The sequence below is a fragment of the Phyllostomus discolor genome, chromosome 9 (genome assembly GCF_004126475.2).
Source record: "Phyllostomus discolor isolate MPI-MPIP mPhyDis1 chromosome 9, mPhyDis1.pri.v3, whole genome shotgun sequence".
In the NCBI taxonomy this organism is placed as follows: domain Eukaryota; kingdom Metazoa; phylum Chordata; class Mammalia; order Chiroptera; family Phyllostomidae; genus Phyllostomus; species Phyllostomus discolor.
In genome coordinates this window covers 8,985,020-9,009,680 of record NC_040911.2, presented here as the reverse complement: position 1 = coordinate 9,009,680, position 24,661 = coordinate 8,985,020, and the positions used below count along the sequence as shown (strand labels likewise).

Here is a 24,661-nt window from a genome sequence, read left to right as displayed (position 1 = left end):
TGGCCACGCCCTGGGGTTCACGGTCACCTTCCGATCCCACAGGGGCGCAGCAGGAGCCAAGAATCCCATACTCCACTTCCACGTCTCCCAGGCCCCGGCCAGCAGTCAAAGATAAGACTGTGGGCCTTTGTTCGGTCCACAGCCTATCACATGACATTTCAGCCCCAGCCCTGTTAATCAATAGTCACTGAAAGTAAATTTGTCGTGGGTGTGTAGAACTATCTATGTTCAACAGTGTTCTCCAGAATGATTATAAGTAATCAGGTAACCCAAACATCAGCGGCCACAAAAATAACTCTAGTCTGTGTGGGGGTGGCGGGTGGTTTTTATTTTGGGGTTTTCTCTGTCACTAACTCAACTGAAGTAAAGGAGGACGATGGCTCTGTCCCAGGCATGGTCTGCCCCAATGTGGACTCAGGCCATCCCCGCCCTCCTTCACCCAACCGGAACCCCTTCCCCCACCTCCGTTTCTAGGACCAGCTTGAACCTTAACTGGGGCATCCAGACAGCCTTGGTGGGACACTCTGGGACCTGCCGGACCCCGCTGACTGCCAGCTCAGCAGCGACTTCCAGCCCCAGTTCCTCCCCGTTCCGAGTCCTGTCTTGGTTCCTGCGCCCTCCAGGCATGGAGCTCCCTGGACTCCCGGCTGCCCCTTGGTCCCCTGAGCCACCTGAGCCAGCCAGGCCTATGGTCCCGCACCCCAAGACTGAGAGCCAGTCCTAGGACACTTGCCACCTCCAGACACACTCACCAGTTCCACCTCCTTCAACATCCCACTGCAAGCCATCACCCAGAGGGGACGTGCAGGCTGCTGCTACCCGGCCCTCCTTCCAGGCCTGCTGGGTAGGGGAACTGCTTCTTCGCGGAGGGAGGGCTACTGAGTGATGGTCCTCACCCTCCCTGTTCACCTGAGGCCTGCCAGCGGCTCGCACGCAGCAACCTGCTCGTTGCCCTGGAGACAGGAGGAGGCAGCACATTTCACCATTTTCACAGAGATGAGGAACCCGGGGGTCCCTTTTAAGAAGCAATGTGCTTAAGTTTACAGTCGGTGAGACTGGGACAAAAGCAGGACTAAACGTGGGGTCTCCTGGCTTCCTCCTTCCTGCATGAACCCCGTTTGGGGAAGAGTCCCTGTTTCTCAGGCACCAGGCGATGGATGGCACCACTGAGTGCAGGCGGGCAAGGAGGCTCTTTCTCACCCACCCACGTGGGCCGCCCGGATGCCCCTGGGCCCCGCCCTGTAGCACGGAGGAGTGCCGGGCCCAGGCAGCCCAGCCGCCGGCCTGCACTGCTCAGAAGCCGCCGCGTCCTCGCCCCACCTCACAGGATGGGACAGTGGGCACTGGCTCAGATCCCCCGCTCAGCACTTCTTCGGATAAAACCAATTGTTTCCAATAAAACTGGAAGGACTTTCGTACTTCCCAGAGGCACCGTGGAAGCCTCTCGGCTTCAGATGACTGACGTAAAACCAGCGGCGGAGCGTGAGGGCTGTTCGGTGCTAATTCAAACGCGGAGCAGCTTCTGGAATGCTGCGGGGCCCTCGCGGCCTGTGTTCCCAGGGACTCCCGCCACCAGAGGCCTGGCGTCACAGCTGCCAGTTCCGGGAAGAGCCAGGGGACAGCACCCCCTCCCCCCCGTCCAGGGTGGGGCATGTGCCCCTCTGAAGGCAGCCTTGAAGCTGTGGTGTGGACGAATTCCAAACCCCCTGGGGTGGGGGTGGGGGGGGTGTGTCATAGGTTGAATGGTGTCTCCCTAGAAGGTATGTTAAGTTCTAACCCCCATAGGTCAGAAGGTGGCATTGTGGGAAACTCGGGCTGTTGCACAAGCCGACTAGTTAAGATGAGGTCACATTGGATTGGGGGTGGGGGGGCCACGTGCGCAGAGGGCCTTAATCCAGCACCACATGTGTCCTTAGGGAGAAGAAGAAGGGACACAGAAGCAGAGAAGGCCACGCGACAACAGAGGCGAGAGCAGAGCGATGCGTCTATGTGATCACAGGCATCTGGGGACCACAGGTGATACCAGAAGCTGGAAGAGCAGGAGGGACTGTCCCCTACGGGTTCCAGCAAGAGCGCCCCCCTGCCGACACCTTGGCCTGGGCCGTCTAGCCTCCAGAACCGTCAGAAAATACATTTCTGCTGTTTGCACCCCACAGTTTGTGCTGCTTTGCTGTGGCAGCCCTGGGAAATTAATATGAGGGGGAGAGAACAACTGGGGAACCCGAAAAGCCCCTTGATTTAGAGGGGGCCCCGAACTGGAAGGAGAAAACACACGTCTGTGCCCGGGAACGACCCTCCCGGCACGGCCCCCTGCCTGGCTGGACTGGAGGAAGGAGGACGAGGCCCTGAGTCCCTCAGAGAAAACTCTCTTCCCTGAAAAAGCTGGTCTATCGAATTCGGGTCCTAAGTTGGGGAAGGAGCGGGGACATGCTAGCAGGGGCCGGAGGGGGGGGACCAATTTTCTCCCTGGCCACATAGAGTCCGGCCCCTCCTCCAGCCTGAGCCTCCTCACGCCCCTCTGCCGCATGGGCCTGCAGAAAGGTACGGCCAGGTGTGTCCACACCCAGGACCCCACGCAGTCCTCAGCACCACGTGTGTGGCGGGGGAGGGGCAGGCATGATCGGCTCCGTCCTGAGGCTCAGAGGAGATCGGAGGTGCCAGTAGATGAGGTAACCCCCCCCCCCCCCCCCCCCCCCCGGAAAAAAGAACTCCAGCTGACAAGGCAGAAGGCTTTTCCAAAAGGTGCAGTAGCAGGTGAAGGGGAGGCGAAGCCCTAACTATTGTCTTTAAAGGAAAAAAAAAAAAAGACAAGTCGAACAGAAGTCCTAGAAGCCTTCCACGTGCAAAACAAGTCAAACCTGTCGGCCTCGAGAAGCAGGCCGTCACCTCTCCAACCGCTGGGATAACGCCGCACCCGCACACACACAGCCGCCGTCCCCCTGGCCAGCGTTCTACTGCATTAACCGTCTTCACGGGGCAGGACGTGTTCCAGGCCTGAAACGTTAAGGCCTCTCGCTGGCCGCTGTGTCCCGTCCTCTCCTGGGCTCCCAAGTCCCCCGGCGCTGCTCCGTGACCACCGGGCGCTCCCACGCCCGCCATCCTGCCCGCGGAGGGATGGGCAATGTTTGAGAGGCTGGAGCCCCCACGGACACGAGTCCAACAACCTCTCGTGACCACGGGAGCCCGTCCCACAGCGGCGTTTGGCCAGCGGAAGAAGGCGGCAGGGACAGAGGGGGGTGGCATGGCGGGGGCCCCAGTGAGGAATCCCACCGAGAGGCTGAAGCTGGAAAGCAGTGAAGGTAAGTAAGCTCGGGTGGAGAGCTGACTCTGATCGGCTGCCTTTTCCAAATGCCTTCTGGAAAGCACCCAGTCCCAGCTCACTGAGAAACCGTGACTTCACCTTAAACACCCCCCGACCCGCAGCCAAGATGCTGGGCACATAGATCCCCAGTCCCTCCCACTAACCACCCTGGGAAGCGATGCCCGCAAAAAGCCGTTCTGTATCTTGTGAGCTTGAAAACACTGAACACGACTGAAAAAAAAGTTAAGTTTTTTTTTCTACCCCAGATTTAAATGTCTACTTACTTCAAAATGAATTAGTAGTTCTCCAGGATTCAGAACGTTCAATTCATGAATGACAACGACAGCTTGAAAATTTGAAAGGAAATTGCTTCCGGGACAAAACTAAATGCAGAACTCAAGGTGGTGATGTACGACTGTCCCAGTCTTCGAGGCCACGCCGCGTGACAAAGCCGGTTCGCGGCACGGAAGAGCAACACGATTTCCCCCCGTTGCCATTATAGACTTCGCTGAATTGTTTCTCAGACTGACGAAACCCAAGGCCTAGATGATGCCCCGCTGCTAGGAATTCAGTACTTAGAGGACTTGAAGAATTTCGCACTCAAGAGTCTGTCTCTAGCCCTGGCTGGCATAGCTCAGTGGATTGAGCACGGGCTGGGAACCAAAGTGTCGCAGGTTCAATTCCCAGCCAGGGTACATGCCTGGGTTGCAGGCCATAACCCCCAGCAACCGCACATTGATGTTTCTTTCTCTCTCTCTCTCTCTCTCTCCCCCTCCCTGCCTCCCTTCCCTCTCTAAAAATAAATAAATAAAATCTTTAAAATAAAAAAAAAAAGTCCGTCTCAGCTCACAAAGGCTCGTAACAGACACTTTTGTGCCTCAGGAAAGACTTTTCTCAACATTAGTGTTTAGACATACAGTCCAATGGATTTCCAAGAAAACTCATTTTACATGGATAGCAAATATCCCCATAATAACTGTCCACCTCTGCCCCCAAAACCTGCAGAGGCCTGGACAGTGTGGCTCAGCTGGCTGGGGCATCATTCCACAACTGAAAGGTCGCAGGTTTGATCCCCAGTCCAGGTGTGCATAGGAGGCAACCAATTGATGCGTCTTTCTCTCTCTCCCTTCCTCTCTTTCTAAGAGCAATGAAATAAATGTCCCTGGATGGGGATAAAAAAAAGAAAAGAAACCTGCATGAAAGGCTAACATTGGCTTTTTTCGTGTCCTTCGCAAGGAAGGCTAGCCAGCTGAGGCGTGATTCCCTCCTTCCCTGTTCCAACAAGTGGGCACTGGAGTAACCCTGTCATCCAAAAGACAAGATAATAAAATGCTTCTGAGCTTCTTTTACCAAGCCCTGGCTATTCTGCCTCCTAAAATTTCTCTTGGGTCTGTCCCTACAACCACCCTGGGCCAGTGCAGAAACAGGCAGGGCTGTTCCCAGAGCTCAGACGACCAGTGTTCCAAAGGGTACACCTTGCTGGGAACTGCCGGACAGACCACCACACACCAGGTCCCTCGCCTCCAAGCCAGCCTTCCGGTGAACTGCGCCTAAGTGACAAGCCAGATCCCCACCGCCCTCAGGGGGGCTGCTCCCTGCCAGGGCTTTACGTAAACAGAGGACTCCTTTATCCTTGGGACAACTCAGGGAAGGCGCCCCCACTGCCCCCATATTGCTGATCAAAAAATGGCAGCCAACGGTGAAATACTCATTCCCGGTGCAGAGTAACTGGCAGAACCAGGATTCTCACCCGCACTTCCGGATCGATTTCCCACGTCTTAATCCACCCAGGGATGCCACCCCACGGCTTCCAACGTTCTACTCCTTCCTTATTCCCGAGTGGGTGGGGCCGACGTGCACACCCGGGTCTCGGGGTCTTTGGGTGACTATTTTATATTTCTTGCTTCAGCTTATCCACATCCTCTTCTTCACCCATCCCCCCACCTGGCTTTTCCAAATTCTGTGCACAGGCTGTTCCCTCTGCTTTTCCTTCTGGAGGGCTTTGCATCGCCAACCCCTCCCCTACACGTCCCTCTTTCCCTGCTAGGTGCACCTGCAGTGCCGTTGCTCGCTTTCTACCGATACTGGGGGTGCACACGTGTGTGTCCCCGAGCCCGCAACCTTCTCCAAGGCAGCAGCAGCTCTGGCTCTTCCACCACCTGCCCCTGTGCTCCTACAGCTTATGCAGGGCCATGATCAGAAGGCCTATAACCTTCGACACAAGTGACTGTGCTCTGGCCAATCAGCAGTGACACAAAACCAACAGACTGAGGGGCTCGTCCCAGACTGGCCCAGTCGGGTCTCTTAAGACTGGGCAGGAGGACACAGAGAGGGTTTGTGTGCACTTTTTAAAAGCTCTGCCTGTCAGGGAATTTTTTTCCCCACCAAGCATTCAGATGTGGCAAGCAGGGATGAAGAGAACACCTAGGTGTCTGCTTGCTAGCTAATGGGTGTAGGAAGGAAGCCTGTTTTGGATCTAAAAGGAGACCAGTGAAAACTCAAGGGTTACCCATGCACCACAAAAGCAAAGAGATGACCAACTAAACCCACAACTCAGTGTTTTTTCATTGGTGTTTCCTGGCGGCAGGAGGGGGAGCAAAGAGATATTTCAAAGTTCTTTTTTTTTTTTTTTTTTTCCACCATCCAGGCATCCATTACTGACCTCAAATAAATCCTGACACCAACAGCAATGCAGCAGGAAAAGCAGAGCGGAACAACCATCTGTAACTCACCGGGAATCATTTAAAACATTAAAATAATGCTCCTAAATTCCAACGGAACAGTTACAAATGCATTCACATTCCTGGGTATTCTGGAAATGCACAAAATGCACCAAAAAAAAAACCCAACACCAACACTGTTATGTAAGTTTCACCCTAAGCTAATATGCTAGCTGAAACAAACAATATGTTGAATCCATTTTGCTCACCTTCTTAGGACTTAATGAGCCCCCCAGGGGGCAGTCTGCAAGCTCAGCGTGGGGTGGGGGGGGTCTCACACACAGCATCCAGGGGGACTCCGGGTGGGGAATGGTGGGGTTCTCCCCTTTCCCCAGTCCTGGTCCCTGCAGCCAGCCCAGGCAGTCGGAACAAGCTGCTGACTACACAGAGGGTGGCCTTCAAGAGCTGGGGAAGGTTCCTAACACAGGTCTGGGTTACGTGTCGGGGTGTTCCTCCCAGAAAGAAGATATTTTCCAATATATTTTTCCTCTGTTTACTCAATGTCTCAAGAGCAGCCACACCTGCTTGGGTCAGTTCAGAGACCCCCAAGACAGAGGAAAGTCCAGCCAATCACCCTTAGCTGACCCGCAGGGCACTGAGCACCCAAAAAGGCCACTTCCCGTCACGAGGATCAGCACCAGCTTGCAAAGCAACTTCAAATGCATGAGAAGCACATACCGGTATGTTGCCCTGTCGTTGGTTGTGTGGAGGGAAAACGCAGAGCAGAAAAGTGCGCAGGAAGTCAGGAGCGGGCACTATTGCCAGGGCAGCTTCGTGAGAAGGTCAACGACACACAGGATTCTTCACACGTGACTTAAAAGTGGATTGATAAGGAGTTGCTTATCCTGGAGGTTCTTAGGGTTCCCACTTTCGCAATTCAACAGAAGAACTAAATCACACTTATCGTTTGTAAGAACACAGGTCTTTCATAAACATGTGAGGTTCTTAGGAACGATTTTCTGAACATTCTAACATCTTGCAGGTTGTATCATTTGTCCAATCAATGCCTGTCCTCAGTTAGTAGGACTGGCTAAGGTAATCCCCACTCTTAATCATTTCCAAATTCTAATTAGCGAACCCCACGGACACGAACAATTCTTATCTTCTGCTAACTATACAAGCAACAATCGCATCAAGACAAAAAACGAGCAAGTTTATACAAGCAGATGTGGACAGGAGGCCGTGAGAATAACCGTGAACTTCCGCTGACAGATAAGCAGAGGAGGGACATAGCCCTCAGTCTACCAAGGAACGAACCACAATTCCCGCCATTTTCACAGCACGAGGGATGAATCTCTAACGGTGAAACCACAGACTCCGCAGGCCTATAGGAATGAGACCACACTGGTGTCCCTCGGTCTGCTGATGACACGCTTGCTCTCGGAAGGAAGGGCCGGGGTGGGCAGAGAGCAGCTCCTGGGGCCTGACTGGGGTGCGCGGGTGGTATGCTCTGTCCACCTGGGAACTGCCGAGTCCTGCCCCATTTGGTCTCACGGTTTCCCTGACCGTAAAATGGGAACAATCCACTTGGGACGGGGTGAGCTCCTGACAGCAGGAGCAAACATGTCCATAAGCTAAAGCGTCTCGAGAAGGAGGCTCCAGAGGACCCTGCAGGACACAGGGCAGCCAGCCTGGTGACGAGAGTCACTTCCAACCTGGAACCGGAGACTGCCTAGGCCAGGCTACAGAGTCACAATGTTTACTTTTAAAAACTTTTACTTCCAGAGCCAAAAGTATTGTTAATGACCTTGATGCTGTCTGGTTAAAAACTCGGAAGGAACTCTGGGTAGTCTAATTTTTATCCCCTAAAACGGTCCTGAGAATTTATCCGTTTTCATTACGTGTTTTACAAATCCATTATTCGGACTCCTTCCTTTCTGGCTTGTCCTGCATTTGGAAAGCATTCACTATTCCACTAAGGCAACTTCCCTCAAAATTACCTCATTATTCTATACTCGCCCGATTTCGCCGTGGGTATAATCACTACCATCACGCCTTCAGCAGCTATTTGCTGCACTATAATTTCCAGATGCATGTTTGGTGTGGAAACAACACAGCCACAAGAAGATAATTAATTACAACTCTATTATGGCCAGAGCGCACAGAGAGACTGAAATTAAAATGCCAGCATTTTTAGTATTTCATTGTTAATACCATGTTCATCTTTGTGTCCAGAAATTAATTACTAGAAAGACATTCATGGCTAGTGTATTTTGTCTCTGAGAGCCGCTGCAGCTTCTTTTGCTACAATAACTACTTCTGCAAAGTTGGGAGACCCAAGGTGCTGTTGTAAGGGACCGGCACACCGATGCCACGACTGATCAGATGTGGGGTTTCCATGGGGATTTGCCTCTTGGAAGCACGACACTGAGCAAGCTCCTCGACTTCTCTGCGCCTCAGAGTTTTTGCTCATCCAAAAACTGGCGACAAAAAAAAAAAAAAAAAAAAAAAAAGCAGAACCTATTCCTAAATTATCCTGAGAATTAAACTGGGTAAATTATATACAGCATCACACAATGTTCTGGATGTAGTTCCTGCCAAGTCCACATTAGCAATCATCTCTTTCACGTATAATGTATACACTCGATTCAAAGATATTCCATGTTTAAAATTCTACTTGCAACCTCGCAGTCTCGCACCTTCAAATGGGCAGGCCTCGCATCTTTCGGTGGCGGGGCTGCCCACACCCTGTGCTTCCCTTCCTGCCAATGTACTCAACTCCTGACTATTCAGAAGTCAGTGATGAGCACCGATGCACCTGCCACATTCTCTGAAGGCATAAGAGTTTTCCCCCAAACCCGAGGAAAGGGGACCTGTTCTCTGAGAGCACAGAAGAGGCCCGGGTGCAGGGCGGCAGGTTCTAACTGATCGGTATAGTTGCGGGGGAGGGGCTTTAGGAGGCTGAGCCCACCGAGTCGGCATCAGCAAACAAACCTCATGGGATGACCAAGAAGGCCGATGCCCTGCAGGGGTCTGTGCCAGATCTGTCGTAATGAGCACCATCTCGTTCTGTGCACTCGCAAGCATTCCTCATGCCGTACTCAGTGGATTTTGTCGGATTCCCTTCAGAAATATTAAAACTAATATTGAGCTTCTTCTGCTGTTTTACCCACTTGGCCTTGGAGTGTATTTTGGTTCCTGAAAACGTACCCAACATCTTACATGAAGCCAAAGGCAAAAAACTCAGGGCAATGGGCCCTAATCCGCCCTTCTCACCGCCACAATCTCACGGCATCAACTGACCGGGAAGAAGGCTCAGCCAAGACAGTCGATGTCTTTTGAACAGTAGACAAGTACAAACTAAGCCAACAGTGGTACCCAACATATTATCCTTCCGACGGCAGGAGCACACTTCCACGAAGCCATTCTAAAGCCTCTAGCAGGAAGTGATCTTCCCCCTCCGAAGTCCAGCAGCCCTCCTCCATCCAGTACTGGCTGGCGGTGTGCCTGTGTTCCTACTCCTGCCGGGGTCACCTCCTGAAGGAGCACCTTCCTACAGCGGAGCATCAGGCCCAGAGTTCCAGGAGACAGAACAGCATCAGCGGACGGCTGCATGGGAAATTATGCTCAACCCATGCAAAAGTGAAGAAACCCATGCACTCATAGCAACAACTCTTTTTAATCCTCAACCGAGGACACGTGCCCACCGATTTTTAGGAAGACAGGATGGGAGACAGAGAAACATCGAGTGGTTGCTTCCTAGACACGCGCCCACCAGAGGTCGAACCCGCAACCTACGTAGGTATGCACCCTGACCAGGAATTAACGTGGTGAGCTTCAGAAGCATTGGACAATGCTCCAGCCAACCGAGCCGCAAGCCTAGAGCCTCCAGTAACTCTTTTTACTCATCCTGTATCGATATTAGCTCAAGTTATGAACATCTAAGGCATCTCAGAGAAAAGGAGTCTCCTTAACAGAATGAAAAATCCCAGGGAGCATATCTCAGCGGCTTCTAGTTTACACCCTGGAGCCGTTCCAGGCTGGGACCCGATCCCAGCCCCGACATTTACTCACTGTGTGACCTTGGGCAAGTCAGTCCATCTCTCCATGCCTCGCAATTGCTGGTAAACACATTCAGCCAGCGATAGTAATAGTACCTCCCCCAGCAGACTGTGTGAGAATGATGCACATACTGCATGAGAAACACTTGGAGCCTGGCACATCATTAGTGCCATACGTGGTAGTCAGTCTTATTATCATTGCAAAAATGTTTTCTGCGGGGGAAAAAACACAAGAATCAGATATTTGGCCGTTCAAACGCCTAGCAGGATTTTTACTAGAAAGAGAGACGTTGCCGTCTTCAAATCGTCAAGCCAGATTTGCTCCATTTCCCGACAGGGATCCTCGGACTGATAGGTAGGGCGAAATTCACCCCGGGGGTGGCTCTCTGTCCAATGAAGGACAATGAACTGAGTGCCATGAAAACGGAGCAGGCTCCAGGACCACTGAACCCAACGCAAAGCTTTCAGCCATGGAGGGCCGGCCCACAAACAGCCATTGTCTCCCCAAACAACCCCGCTGTTGTCAGTCAGGACGGTGCCAAAGGAAGCCGGTTGACTTACGCATTTCGGTCGGCGGCTCTGCGTAGACACAACCACAGATACAATTAATTGCTGCAGGAGAATCTAGAACTGGGCACTGAATTGCATCTGATGAAGCCAGGTTTCCAGTTCAGCTTTTTAAAAGACACGAGTCCACAGCACCTTGGCTGCACTGAGCACATATGAGTCCATTCCGAAGCCTGCCACATCACGCGGTGATTTATTTATTAATGGTGTGGGGAACAGCTGTGACTGTCGGGGAGCCACAGCTGTCATTTTCCCTCAAAGTTGTTACAACTCATTAAACATAAATTCCCACAAATATCTCAACCTGACCCTGTGTTGCAGGTACGTATTCATACACAGTAAAACGGAAGCTGCTAGAACACCTGGTGCTTTATTACCTTTTACTAAAGTTATTTATAGCTCAAAACTGTTCATTATTCACATGCCAGAATGATTAGAGTGGTAGAATAACAAATTCATACTCATCATCATCTTCTTCTTTTTTTAATCCTTGCCCGAGGACATACCCATTGATTTTGGAGAGAGGGGGAGGGAGGGAGGGAGAGAGGGAGAAGAAACACTGATGTGAGAAACATTGATGGGCCACCCCGCACACGGGCCCCAACTGGGGACTGAACTCGCAACCCAGGCATGTGCCCCAACCTGGAATCAAACCCACAACCTTTAGGTCCACATGACAATGCTCCAAACCAACTGAGCCAACTGCCTAGGGCTATCATCGTCTTATTTCCTGATAAAAATACAAATTATAAATATTACGGCCATAAGACTGATACTACACAGGAACAAACCAAAAAATTACCTGACCAAAATGTCGGTAACGTTGACATTCGTAAGCATCGAGCCAGACGCCACTCCGCATCTCATCGCTGAGGTCTACCACCGGGTGCCACTAGCACACACTCTAATTAATCCCAACAAGTCCACACCGTCAGCAGTCTGTCCATTCATCTGCTCCTTCGTTCCCCCATTCATTCATCCGAACTCCTAAACGGGACAAGGTGCCTGCAGACCAAGCAGTCACGATGGAGCGGGGGAGCAATCACGGACCGAGTCGCCGTATGCAGGGGTGAGAGGGGTTAAAAAGAGCAAATGGGAAGGAAATTCATTCCGCCTGAGAGAGCTGGGGGGAGGACCCGCAGGGCAGGAGAAAGGGAAGGAGATCTCAACGGAAGACTATACTTACAGCTTCCATCGAGATGCTGTGGGGGTTGTAGTTTGTTTTTGTTTGTGTTTGGTGTGGGGCAGAAGTGGGGGGGCACTTGGGGGTCTGTTCCAGGGAGAGGAACTGCACAAACAAAGCAAAGGAAAAATGAAAGGACATGGCTTATCCCACCTTCCAACATGGAGGACGGCAGTAACTGGGGTGGGGAAGGGCGGTTTTGTTCAAACGTATTCTTAAATGCTGCATTCGCGAAAGTCTTCATTCAGCTCCCAGCACCAGATCCGGTTTCTCCCACGGCTACGCACACCGGCCTCCTGTCAGGGGGTCCCCCCAGAAACGTTTCACACCACCAGGCATCACAGAGACATGTTAGCGGGAGGCAAAGCTTGGGCAATGACCGGAAATCTCACCGCCAAGCCCCCAGCGGAACCCATCACCAACTCCTTCAAACCACACGGCCTCAAAGTCAACACCAGATTGATTCAGCGGCTGGCCAAAATTGTCCACCTTCGTTCCCGAAGATAAGGCAGTTTAGAAGTCAGACTTTTAAATTATGTTACACTGAACCCATTTGCTTTTTTTTAAAGTTTTCTCTTCTTTCAATTCTTTTTTTTTTTTTAGATTTTTATTTATTTATTTTTAGAGAGGGAAGGGAGGGAGAAAGAGAGAGAGAGAGAAACATCAATGCGCGGTTGCTGGGGGTCATGGCCTGCAACCCAGGCATGTGCCCTAACTGGGAATCGAACCTGTGACACTTTGGTTCGCAGCCCGCGCTCAATCCACTGAGCTACACCAGCCAGGGCTCTCTTCTTTCAATTCTTAATCCCAGAGATGAGTGTGGGTCCCAGGGCACAGGGAAGATCAGGAAGACCGCAGACTGCCAGGGTCTGGCACACTGGCTCGGGCAGAAGCTCGCCACATGACCTTGGACGAGTCACCTAACTTTCCAGGCTCAGCTGCCTCGTGCCGAAAGCACTTCGCCCTGAGCCTGAAGCATACACCAAATATTATTATCTCTGTGCTCTAGTCGGCACCCCCACTCCACCCCCGAAACTGTTACAAATCGTGGAATCCAACACAGGTTGGGAAAGAAAATATCTGATCAAATTCCTTGTACAAAATCATGAAGAACAGCTGCAATTTGCTTTTGGGGCAAAGATGTTTTTGATTACAGAGCTGAAATCCTCACCATGTAAAAAAAAAACCAGTTATTTTTTATTTTGAAGCTAGCACTGAATTTTTAAAATACCACATTCCTACGCAATCACTGACCCCGTTATTCTCTTCGCTGTGCTCACTCTTCTCCCCTCCAACAGTTGCCGCTCTCTCTCTCCTTTTCTCATTTTAACCGTGATCAGCTTTGGGAAAACAAAGCGTATTTAGCTATTAAGTACTATAGATTATATTGAACACCACCAGTCACCTGGCACTAAAAAGCCTCATAAAAGGAAGAAATGTGTTTCTTCACAAGCCAGAATCTCAGGGGAGAAGTTAAAACGAGGGAAGCAGCCTGCAGAAGCCACGGGGAGTGAGTGTGTCCGGAATCGCTCCCTCCGGTGGAGGGGAGAGGATTCCGAACTGCAGGCCATTGCTCATTCGTTTCCAGGGTTCCGCCCAACCGACACCCCATTCACCTTCACCGACGGTGGTGACAGAATCTAACGGCAGGGCCCTTTGCAGTGAGTCGGAGGCAAGGAACGAAATGAGAGCCGAGGGAACTGGAAGAAGCAGGCTGGATCCTGTTTAGACTGCGAAAGTGATCATTACCGCCCTTCTCATCCACAAGGACTTCGAAGTTGTCTGGACAGCCGCTTTCGTCCAATTTCCACTGCAGACTGGACTTGACCGCAAGAGAAAGTTATTCTGGGGAGCAGGTTAAAGACGGGGTTTGGCACAGCTACGGGCAGGCGCCACAGATATGGTGACATAAATCTGGGGTAAAAATCCGACATGTTCTCTTTACTTGTTTGTGAAGACATTTTTCTGTAAATCAATGAACATATTGGAAAGCATCACCGCCAAAGGATGCAATTCTCAAAAACCCTATTATTATTTTGTCATAAACCCAAGGTGGGTGAACGATTAAATTTTGATAGACCTGACTCCAGTGTTGGAAAAAATAAGTACATAACTCACTCTGCAAAGAAACACTAATTCTTTGGGCTGATGTTTTGCATTCTGTGTACGGACATCAAGGTAATTTATTAAGTGGATTCCATTTGCCTGGAAGATTCCCCTTCTTCCATAAAGAGAGGTTTACCTTTTTCTTAGCTGCAGGCGCAGACCACGAGGAAATCTGGCTCATCAGGGCCATGAATGAATACACCCCGGCATACCTGCGATTACAGGGAAACGCATATTTCCACGGAAAGGGTGACGTAAACGTCTGACAATTGCCTTCAGGCGCTCCGTGCATCGGAGTCACGGAAGTGCAAGCAGCAAGCTCGTCACCGTTCCTGGCCATTCGGGGCAGGTCAGCTGGCACCAACCTACCACCCCCAGAAAAACAGTCCCACTCCAAAGAAGAAACGGGACACAAAGGGTTATTAACTGAGGCATCAGCTTACTACCAGAAAAGTAGGTGGCTTATCTAAGGGTCTTATCAGTTGCCGTTAAGGGGGTGGAACAAACCTGTCTCTGCCCTCAAGGTTCCTTTGGCTGGTCTAAATAATCAAATAGACGTGAGACAGAGTGCCTAGAGAAAATAACCAAATTTAATTCACACACATCCGTGAGCGTCAGAGGCGCCCCCTCCCCCTCGCGCAGAGGAAGGTCGGAGACAGAAAGGGGGCTGAGGTGTGTAAGACTCCCTGAGCTAGTGGTGAGGTGACACACTGTGGGGGCTTCAACGGGCCATCGCAGGGCAGTAAGAGCAGAGGTCTAGTCAATGCAAGTTTGCCCTATCTCATAGGCGGGTCAAAAAATAATCTCTTACTACGTCAAGGCCCCTCGTTCAAGTTCCTCTAGGTAAAGGGAGGGGCAGAAGTTTCTCGAGCCTGAAGCTAAAACTGCCCTTAGCTCAAAATGACCTACATACCACAGAAGTACATGTTGGGGTGACCAGCTCTGAACCCCCCCACACCATCAATCCCAGGAGTTAGAGATTCAGAGAGAAGGAACACCAGTGAACTGGAGTCCGGACTTCGGATCTCTCCACTCGGTCACAGGGAACAAATGCTCAGTCAGACCTTATTTACTCAAGGTCATTATGGCAGAGGTCACACTGGAACCCAACCCATCTTGCTGTACATTTTTAACCACTTAACTGAATTTGGATCAAGCAAGGTGGACCTATATGGTAAGGGATCAACAACTGAGAGAGGAGGGTATCAGATTCATTTCTTTTATTCTCTGCCCTTCTGGTTTTCCCTCTGCCTAAAAAGCAGAAAAGCAACTAAATTATTAGTTAAATTCACATATTAAGCTACCCAAGGCACAGAATGCCGTTAGAATTGTGCCTGGCAAACAGTAGGCACTCAATATTTAAATAAATGTAATAAATACAATTGTATACTTAAGTCACTGATATTCCCTTTTTCAGATGCTATGTCACCCACCACCGTACGTGAACAGATGGATCCTGAAGTGTCAGTGCGGGCCAGGAATGGACAGGCAGGCTCCCGGGTTAACAGTGGTCCTCTACCTGCAGGGCCAAAGGCAACGAAGGGACGGATTCCCTAAGCAACAAGCAGAGATCTAGCCAGTGCTCTGCAACCACTTTTAATCTCATATTAACCCGCAAGGAGGCAATTTGCAAACCTACCCCAGAGCAATAAGACTGCACAAAAGAATGCCACACTAAATACTTTCTTTGAGGGACATTTATCTTAGCTCCATTCACTATTTGTCAAGCTGAGAACATTTTAATGTTAATACATTCCTAGCCATTTTCTCCAAGCAGCTGAACACATTTCCTCTTTCATAAAAACACTATCCATAATGATCAAGCATCCTGGGTGTTAAAAAACGTCTGGCATGTGGATGAGTATTTCAAAAAAAAAAAAAAAAAAAAGAAAGAAAGAAAGAAAAGAAGTGAGGTAGACCAGATGTCTGTCACAAAAGCACTGCCAACTGCAAGTTAACTAGGAAGGGAGATTTGATGGTCACCGGTTATGGATGATGTTCCCCCACTGGTGTCCAACCCCAACAGCTCAGTCTGCTCCTTGAGGTCGTGGGCTGTCCTGGTGGGTGTACAGTTTCTAGGCTGCTTGCTGTGTGCCACCGAGGACACAGTGGTTTTGTTTTGTTGTTGTTTCAGAAGAAGCAGGCAGATTGAAGCTAAAAAAACAGACTGTCAATAACGATTCCTGTTGTTAGAAGGGTGGTCCCTGGTGAGACCGCTCACCTCTCAAGCATCGGTGGGCACACTGTAGCCCAACAGCTCTAATCTCATTCCATTTTTAATCATTATTCATGCAAGTAGGCAAAGCTCTTAAAAATAAGTCTCTCGGCTTCCTTTAAATAGAGTAAAAGCACCTATAATTCCTTTATCACTGTAGGTCAAATCATCTCTCAGTTGTGAATGATTATTTACTGAGACTTTGTGTAAACATCGGTGGGGAGGTGGAAGGGCAGGGGGGAATACAAATTGGGCCTAACCTCATCCAGACTTTAAGCACCTTGCCAGGAACCAAGACCCTGCTGGTCCTGATCTCTACAGCTGCCCGCCGAAAGGCCCCCGGGGGGGAACTGTCCCCCTCACCCTCTCCCCACACTCAGCAATGACCGGAAGAGCCCTGTCCACTGGAACTCTCGTGGCATGTGGCTTGATGACAAAAGATGTCTGAGACATCTTTTCAATACACCTCCCTTTAGCTTGAATGGGTTTCCGTTCTTTGCAATTAAACAGACACAAAAAGGATGCCAATCTTAGGTGATAATACGAGACAATAAGTGCCCTTTGTACAATGAATGAATGAATGTTGAATGAGATGAAACATGGAGGCAATTTTGCCAAAGAACTCAGGAGGAATGAAGGACTGGTAAGGTCTAAAGTGATAGAGTTATCTTTTTTTTTTTTTTTTAATTTTTAGACAGAGGGAAAGGGAGAGAAAAAGAGAGGGAGAGAAACATCAATGTGTGGTTGCCCCTTGTGCGCCCCACTACTGGGGACCTGGCCCGCAACCCAGGCGTGTGTCCTAGCTTAGAGTCAACCTGGCAACGCTTTGGTTCACAGGCCAGCACTCAACTTACTGAGCCACGCCAGCCAGGGCGAGTTAACTTTTTTAAAAGCACTAAGAGCGGAGTCCACCTTTAAAGATGGAGCACAGGGAGAGGATACTGTAGGCCACAGAATGTTCCAGAATTAAGAAAGAGGCTATGCAAAGTGTTTTGGGGGAATAGTGAGTTAACAATGGGGGAAGAGTGGGTTAATCATCCCGGCTAATGAGGCATTTTAAAGTCAGGCAGAATGAAAGTCAAGGTTGAAAAGGAAGTCTAGAGGTCAAGCTACAGGTCACTTTAAAGGAAAGAATATAGACTCCTCCCTCTCCCACCCTCTCAAACCAGAAGGCACTGAAGGTTGTAAAGCAGGGGAATGAACAATGACAACAACCTACCATCCTGAGGGTGAGGGCATTCTGTAATGTGAATTGGTGGTGGGAGAGCCAGCGGGTGAGAGAACCAGCTCGAACAGCCCCGAGAGAGACAAGGCGCTCAGCTAGGATGGAAGCCAAGGGAACTGTGGGGCCGGTCGCTGGGGAGAGAGCGTTAACCTGCTCCTAAACAGAACACCAATATTGATGCTAATGCTCCCTATTTCCACAGCATCTGTAGAAGCTTTTTACCAGAACCTCATCAGTTCTTACAGAGAGACGCAGCGAGGAGTGCATCGAGTGTGATTATCTGGATTGATGAATGGGAACTCAGCCAGAAAAGTTACATTTGCTTGGTAGGTAGGAGGAGGGTGGGGGTGGAGAGGAGCAGCAAGAGCAGAGAGAAACGCGGGACACAGCACCTGCACCTCCACTGCCAAGACCACACGCCACCTGGGCACACCTGGGCACACCTGTATTTCCGCCCCCGAGAGTGCATGGAGGTCTGCTACCCTGGGAAGCCCTGCGTGGGAGGGTAAGTTTTATCACGCCAGAGCGCTGGCGATGAGGTTAATCCACGCAGGAACTAACGAAGCGAGCGGCGAACAAGGCCTCTTGTCCCAGGCATCCGCTCCACTCCCAGGGGAGCCCACGAGCAGCGCCCGCAGCTCTGCCAGGGAGGGGCTCCCAGCCTCAGCAGCCGGCGGGGGCCTGGGCCAGGAAATGGCAGGCTGAGACCCACCCAGAGGAAATGCGGGCCTCGTGTCCACCACTTGAGGCTTTCCTCTTTAACTCTTACAATGACAGCAAGTCAACCAGTAGAAAACCCTTAAACAGAAAACAAGGGCTTGTTTTGTCCAAACTGTGATTTTAATCATGGAGGCTGACTCCTGGGACACGCAGGGCAGCTCCCAGAGCCAGGAGGGAAGGAGCAGGAACGCCAACGCCTCCTCCCTCCCTTTGCCTTTGGCTTCGGCTTCAGTGACCTTTGACCTTGCGTGTGTCGTTCCAGGAACCACAGTCCCTCCGCAAGTGACCTACCTGGACAGCCGGCTTTGTTATGAAGTTAAAGTGGTGCGGAGTGAGTGGTCAACCAAAACAGAGAAATGTATTTTGGAGCTTCCCAAATATATTTCAAGACAAGTCCCTTGGGGCTTAATTTTCCTTCTCAGCCCGGGCCTGGCTGGCAGCTCAACCCTGCACTGGTTCTCGGGGGGTCAAGGCTGTGTCTGGGTCCCCTGCTGGTTTCCGGGCTGCTCAGCTCCCCCTTCGGAACCTTTTTGGGTGCAATCTTTGTCACTCACTCAGGGGACGCTGGATCAGAGGGCAGCCTCTGCGTTCTCAGGCCAACACTCCTGTCCTCTAGTCACTGGGTCTCGGCCACCAACGGTCAGTTCACCACGTCACCTGTCTACAGCGAGCCGTCATTATAAAGATGACGTCAACGAGGTGATTATTGAGTCAGAAGCAATGCTATTCGGTTGAATTCCATGCTCATGCTAAAAGTACTATCAAAACCCTAAAAATTCATACCCACACATGTATTTATCACAACACGAGCCAAGATGTTTGAGTGACCAGCACTTCCCACAGCAAAATCTCTCCACGAGCCACCACCTGCTTGAGCCACAGCTCTCTGAGATGCCATTTCACAGCCCCCAACAGGTTGCAGGGAGAGTGGGGAAGGAAGGCCTTCGAACTGACCTGGTAGCCACCGTGGCCGCCAAGGGAAGTACGCATGCCCCCAAACTCTCTGGATGTCCTCCTGGCCCTGTGACCCAAGTGACTCTTTCTGAACATGGAAGTAACCAGAGGGAGGCCTAAGGCTACCACCCTGTAAGCACCCCTGCCCGTTCTAGGTCCTCCCCGTTGCCCCCTAGTCTTTGCCAGGCAAGGCCACATCCTGGCTGACGCTCGGCCCTTTGCCGCCTTTCTACCCCGAGCTGTGCCGAGCACACTCAGGAAGTGTCCGACAAGAGGCAGACGGGGAGGGAGACATGGTCAGGAGGCAACACCTCTCTGTTACATAACACGAAGCACCGCACCTCCTGAGAGCAGCCTTGGAGATGCCTCCTGGCCTGGCACTTCCGAATAAACAACTACTGGAAAGAGAAAATTGTAATCTTTTATTTGATCACCAGTGTACAGTCAGATGGGGGGGGATGGGACCAGATTCTTTAAGAAATGCGTTGTTCATGCATTCGACTGATACTTGTGTGATGCCCAACACCCGCAGAGTTCTGAGCGAGGCCCGGGAGGGACCCACTTTAAAGCCCCACCCGGGCCCATCACCGGGGAAAGTCAGTGGTGCTGCTCCCCTCCGCCCTGTCCTCCCTCTCCAGTGAAAGAAATACTGGCCTGGGGCTACACGGGGTCACAGGACTCGTCCCGGCCCAAGCGGCGTTCAGTCACTTCTAGGTCAGGTCGTGTCAAAGCTAAAACAAGACCCCCCACGTTCCTTCCCAGGGCTGCGGTGATCCCGAAAGCACCCTCGGGATCTCACGTCCATTGGTTTGGGTCTTTGCGTGACCGCGACGAGCGGGGCCCACCTGCTGACCTCGCTGGACACTCGGCATGGGCAAGAAACTGCCCTCAGCCACTGAGATCTGGAGGTCCTCTGTCACTGCAAACTAGCCTGTCCTGCTGGTACATCACTGTTTAAAAACGAGAGAGACACCTGCAAAGGCCCCCTCCCTCACTTGTCTTCTAAATCGCATTATACAGAAAAGCAGAAGTTGTTTCAAAATTCAAGGGCAGTAGGGACTGAATAAAGCCTCGAAAGGTATGTCCTGACCGGTGCGGCTCAGAGGGTTGGGCGTTGTCTCGAGAAGTGAAAAGGTCACCAGTTAGATTCCTGGTCAGGGCACGTGCCCGGGTTGCAGGCTGGTCCCCTGGTTGGGGCACGCACAGGAGCAACTGACTGATATTTCTCTCTCACGTAGATGTTTCTCTCCCTCTTTTTCCCTCTCTTCCCTTTTCTCTAAATAGAAATAAAGTCTTTACAAAAAAACACAACAACCCTAAAACCTTGAAATGCAGAGGATGCCAACAGGTTAGACCACTCTGAAGGGTAAGGAATGAAAACAGAATGACCTTTCCACAGCAGTGAAACCTAACCATTCGTGAAATTCAGCTGAAGGGTTTGAAGGCTGGGAAGAAAAGGCTGCCTTCTAACAACAGGTCCAGTCATTTACAAAGTAGTGAGGTCCCCAATGAAAGAAGCATTCAAGCCAAGGCTGAATGACCACATGCTCCCTGCTCACAAGTCCCATACCACGCTGTTACTCTCTCTAGCCTCCAGTGACCTTAATTAGAACCAGGTCACCATTTCTCCATTGCCCTGTAAGCTGCCGAAGGTGGTTCATTTTTGTGCCTCCACACCCCACCTCCACCCCTTGGCCCTTATCACAAAGCCCATTATCTATCAAGTGCTTGATAAACATCTGCTGAATGGATTAAATGAACGTTGTAGAAAGAGCTCTGGAGGGAAAAGGTTGTTCTAATAACCTCTAGGGGCAACCTTTAGGGCTGCCCTCGCCTAGAGCTGAACAAATCCACTTCTGCAGACATCCCGGGGTGGGCGAGCCTCCGCCTTAACCAGCAACAACAAAACAACACTGAACACCAATACAACACTCGGTTGTGATTTATTACTGTACACAGTTCAAAACCACAGTGAAACCGAACACTGCACCATGGCTATCTTTGTTCCTGGACATGCATTTACATGTACAGGCAGCTGTTTTCCCAAATGGAATTGTGTGTATGAGGTATTTATTTTTTTTTCTATCTAAAAAAAAAAAAAAAAAACCACACCCTTTGTTTCTATTGCATTGTTACACTCCCTCTTACCCCATCACGTGGCTCTTCTTCTCGCAGGAATACAGCACACACCCTGCATTATTGCTGACATAAAAATTACTTGTCAAAATACCTCTATCCCAACACCATCACAAATCTGATCTTCCTAAATAAAGCCTCAGCCTTTGTTTTCGGCTGGGACCAGATCACTCACCTCCTTCTCCCCGTGCTTCCTGCAGGCTTGGAGGAGAAGGATAAATGCCAGTGTCATTTATATTCCTTAAAGTCACCTTCCACAACAAAACTACCCTGGAGGCTAGTGACAAACCTTTCCAGTTATTTTTTCTTTTTCTAAGGGACTCGGGTTGTGGGGAGAGAACCTGCCACTGATCACATACATGCAGGGACTACCACTGCAGAGCAAGCGAGAGCCCCAGCAACCAGGAGCCTCTGGCCCTCGGCAACCCCTCCGTCCTCCACAGCAGGCCCTGGGTCCGTTCCCACAACCGTCCTCATCCTCTGCTGCTCGTGCCGGGCGCCAGGACTCTGCCCTCTAGGAGACAATGTCAATGCCAAGGTGTCCTCCTGCGACTGAAGGTGACGTTTCCACTGAGCTCTACCAAGAGAACCCCAGATCTGGTTAGGTGGACATCAAAACAGAACTATCCTTGGAAAGAAAAGAACAGGCCAGAGTTTTTGGAAAAGAACCAACAACCTCAAGATAAAACGCAGACTGAGAGCCTAATGGCTCACAGCTTTATAAATGGGAACTTAGCGAAAGCTCCGTTTCTGTTCTTTCTGCGCCCACCCACCCCGCCCCCACAGCCCTCCCCTCCCCCTCCCACTGACTTGCAGCTGACACCCTGATGCTGCAAACACTATCACAAGGAAGGGGCGGGGGAAAGACACTATTTCCCAGGAAAGTCACTCTGTTTGACCTGTGCCCCAGCTGAGCCCTGGTCCAATTTATAACCAGCCACACGGATACCTTTTCAACAAACGCTATCCCCCTGAAGCCCAAATACACTACCCCACATAAGAAAGCAGGTACAGATCCAAATCCCACGTTCAGACACAACTGCCTATTCTCATCGAAGGGAAGCAGGTGGAGTTTACACAACCCCCAACGCACCCTGCCGGGCCTCAGTGCCTTCCTCAAAAGGAAGGTTTCAAGTCACTGGCAATTCCTTTCCAGCAGCCCCCACCTCCCCACAGGCAGGAAAGGAATGGTGCGAAGCAGAAGCCGCCCAACGCCCGCCCGTGCACACGCCATTGGCCCAAATGACCCACAGACACCCAGGCGGCTACCCAGATTATCGGGGGTTACCTGAATCTGTCACCGAGTCCCTTTCACCCCCTTCTGCGCGATGACATCAAGTGGAAACGCTACGCCTTTGGGAGACTCGAGGCTGCCGAGCAGGAAGCACAGTTGAGTCGGAGCCGGGTTCAGCCTGCAGTGAAACACAGGCAGCAAGGGTTAGATACGCGCAGCAGAGAAAGACATCCAAGCATCTTGCCGGCCCGCGGCGGCGGCGGCGGCGGCGGCGGAGCGGATGCCCTGGGCGGGTGGGGGGAAGGCGGCGGAGGTGTGGAGGGCTGGCGGGCCGCGGAGGGGGTGGAGGGGGTGGAGGGGGCGGAACGCTTCCTAATTGTCTCTACTGGAGACACAACCACCTCCCGCCGCTCCTCTGCAGTGTCCCCCGCCCCCAAGTTCTCCCCTGGTGGTAGCGCTTTTGCTGGCAACTGTAACCCCTCAAGAAAGAAATTCGAAAAACATACAGAGAAAGCGGAGAATAACATCTTGGGGCAAATACACACTGGCAAAAAATATACCAGGTACGCCTGGATAGATGGGAATGCGGGGCGCCCCGTCCCCCGGCCAGACAGACCCGCGCTGCATTCGCGAGCATCCTTCTTTCCTTCACGCCGTCTGTCACCTCATCAAGTCACTGTCACTGTTTTGCCGATTCCTCTACTCTTCCCAAAACCTCGCCGCGCTCCCCCCACCCACCGCCACCCCAGGCGGGATGGGGGTGTGGGGCGCCGCTTCCGGAGCAGCGTCCCACCAGTCCAGCCTGCTTTGTCCTGCCGCTGCGCTTCCAGGAGGAAGAGCCCCAGGCGCGTGGGTTTGCACAAAAGACACCCCCAACATCTGGCCCACCACCGCGTCCTATCCTCCCCGGAGGGGCCGTGGGGCCACAGAGGGGCGCGCGAGGGCAACTTCTGCGGGTGGGGGAGGCGCTCAACAAGGGGCTCTCGAGAGGACCTACTCCAGTGTGTGCGGAGTGGGGGCGCGCGCGGCGCGGGCGAGACAGCTCCTTCGGACCGGAGCTCCAGGGGGCATCCGAGGACTCGAAAGCCGCCGACAGCGCCATTCCCCACCATAAACCAACCCCTCCTTTCCTGGCCCCAGCCGACAGCCCAACGCCACCAGCGCCAGGGACAAACACGACTCTAGGGATCACCTCCCCACGCCCCGGGGCTTTCCCGTCCCACGCCCTGCGCTACCCTCCCCGAACCCCCTTCGGCCCTACCACCCCCCATCCACCGGCCAAAAGGTATCCCCAACGCGCCAGGAGGCGGCTCCCCGCTTCCTGCTTCTCTGCTCCGGGTGCGGCCGCCTTGCGGGCGCTGACATCCCGGCGTGCCCCTCTGGCCGCCCCCGACTCAGGAGGGGCAGAGCAGAGAGACAAACCGAAACTCACCGACCGCTCTCGGCGGCACACTCGGGAGTGCTCTACAGAAACGGCGGCGGCGGCGGCGGCAGCGTCACTCGGTGGTCCCGCCGAGCCCGCCACCCGCTCGGCCAGACGTGCGGCGTGGAGCGCGGCGAGCGAGCGCCGGGAGCGCGGAGTCCGCAGCCCCAGCTCCCTGCCCCGCCTTTGGGGAGGCGCCCCACCTGCCCTAACGCCCTCGCGCTCCCGGCAGTGTCTGGACACTGCCGCTCAGCAGCGAGCGGCAGCTTTTTGTAACAACGCCCAGACTAAGGCACCAAAGGGGTGGGGGGTGAGAGGCCGGGCTCTGCTCCCCGCGGCACCGCCCCTGCCCGGCGGCTCCACCTCCTCCAGCCCCCCCTCCCCACCACCACGCCACTTGCCCCGGACGTCAGTAAGTGCGTCCAGAATCGCATACCACCCCCAGGGGTGAGGAGCAGCCCACCTTCCCTCTTGCCCTTTCTCGGCCTTGCCCCCAAGGGCCCACCCTTAGCGGGGGTCCTTGACGTCATCTTTCCCACCCTGGCAGGTGGGACCTGCGCTGGAATCAGGTGTGAAAGGAGGCCGAGCCCAGCCCGCCGAAGGGCGGGGCGAAGGGGGGGTGGGTGCTGAGGCCAATGGGAACCAGTCCGCCGCTCCCGACCAGGGGACCGAGCGAGGGAGGAGTTGAGATCGGCTGGTTTCCAGAAACTGCGTGGACCCGCGTCACCGCAGATACGTATTGGCTGACCCTTAAAGTTCACGTAGTCCAGCCTGGGCGAGTCCTGTTTTCGTGGACCCGAGGCCCAACACATCCCCCTCCCACCGGCCCCCCTGAGAGGGGTAACGGGAACAGGGAGATGCAAGTCCTGAGGGTTC

General features: G+C 52.4%; 1 protein-coding gene across 3 annotated transcripts in view; it reads right to left on the bottom strand.

Annotated features, from left to right (window-relative positions):
• The window catches only part of RNF152 (ring finger protein 152), a 55,554-nt gene extending 31,507 nt beyond the window's left edge, over positions 1 to 24,047 (bottom strand). Inside the window, exons 1-4 of one of the 3 annotated variants that reach the window (XR_004899488.1) lie at positions 23,799 to 24,047; positions 22,417 to 22,540; positions 15,561 to 15,563; positions 13,041 to 13,051 (exon numbers count right to left, since the gene is read on the bottom strand). The gene's annotated coding sequence lies outside the window, so the exon portion shown is untranslated. Of the gene's footprint in view, positions 1 to 13,040; positions 13,052 to 15,560; positions 15,564 to 22,416; positions 22,541 to 23,794 lie in introns of those variants that run through there. The other 2 variants (XM_028524339.2, XM_036010170.1) reach the window with 2 other exon arrangements.
• Between the last annotated feature and the right edge of the window lie 614 nt (positions 24,048 to 24,661).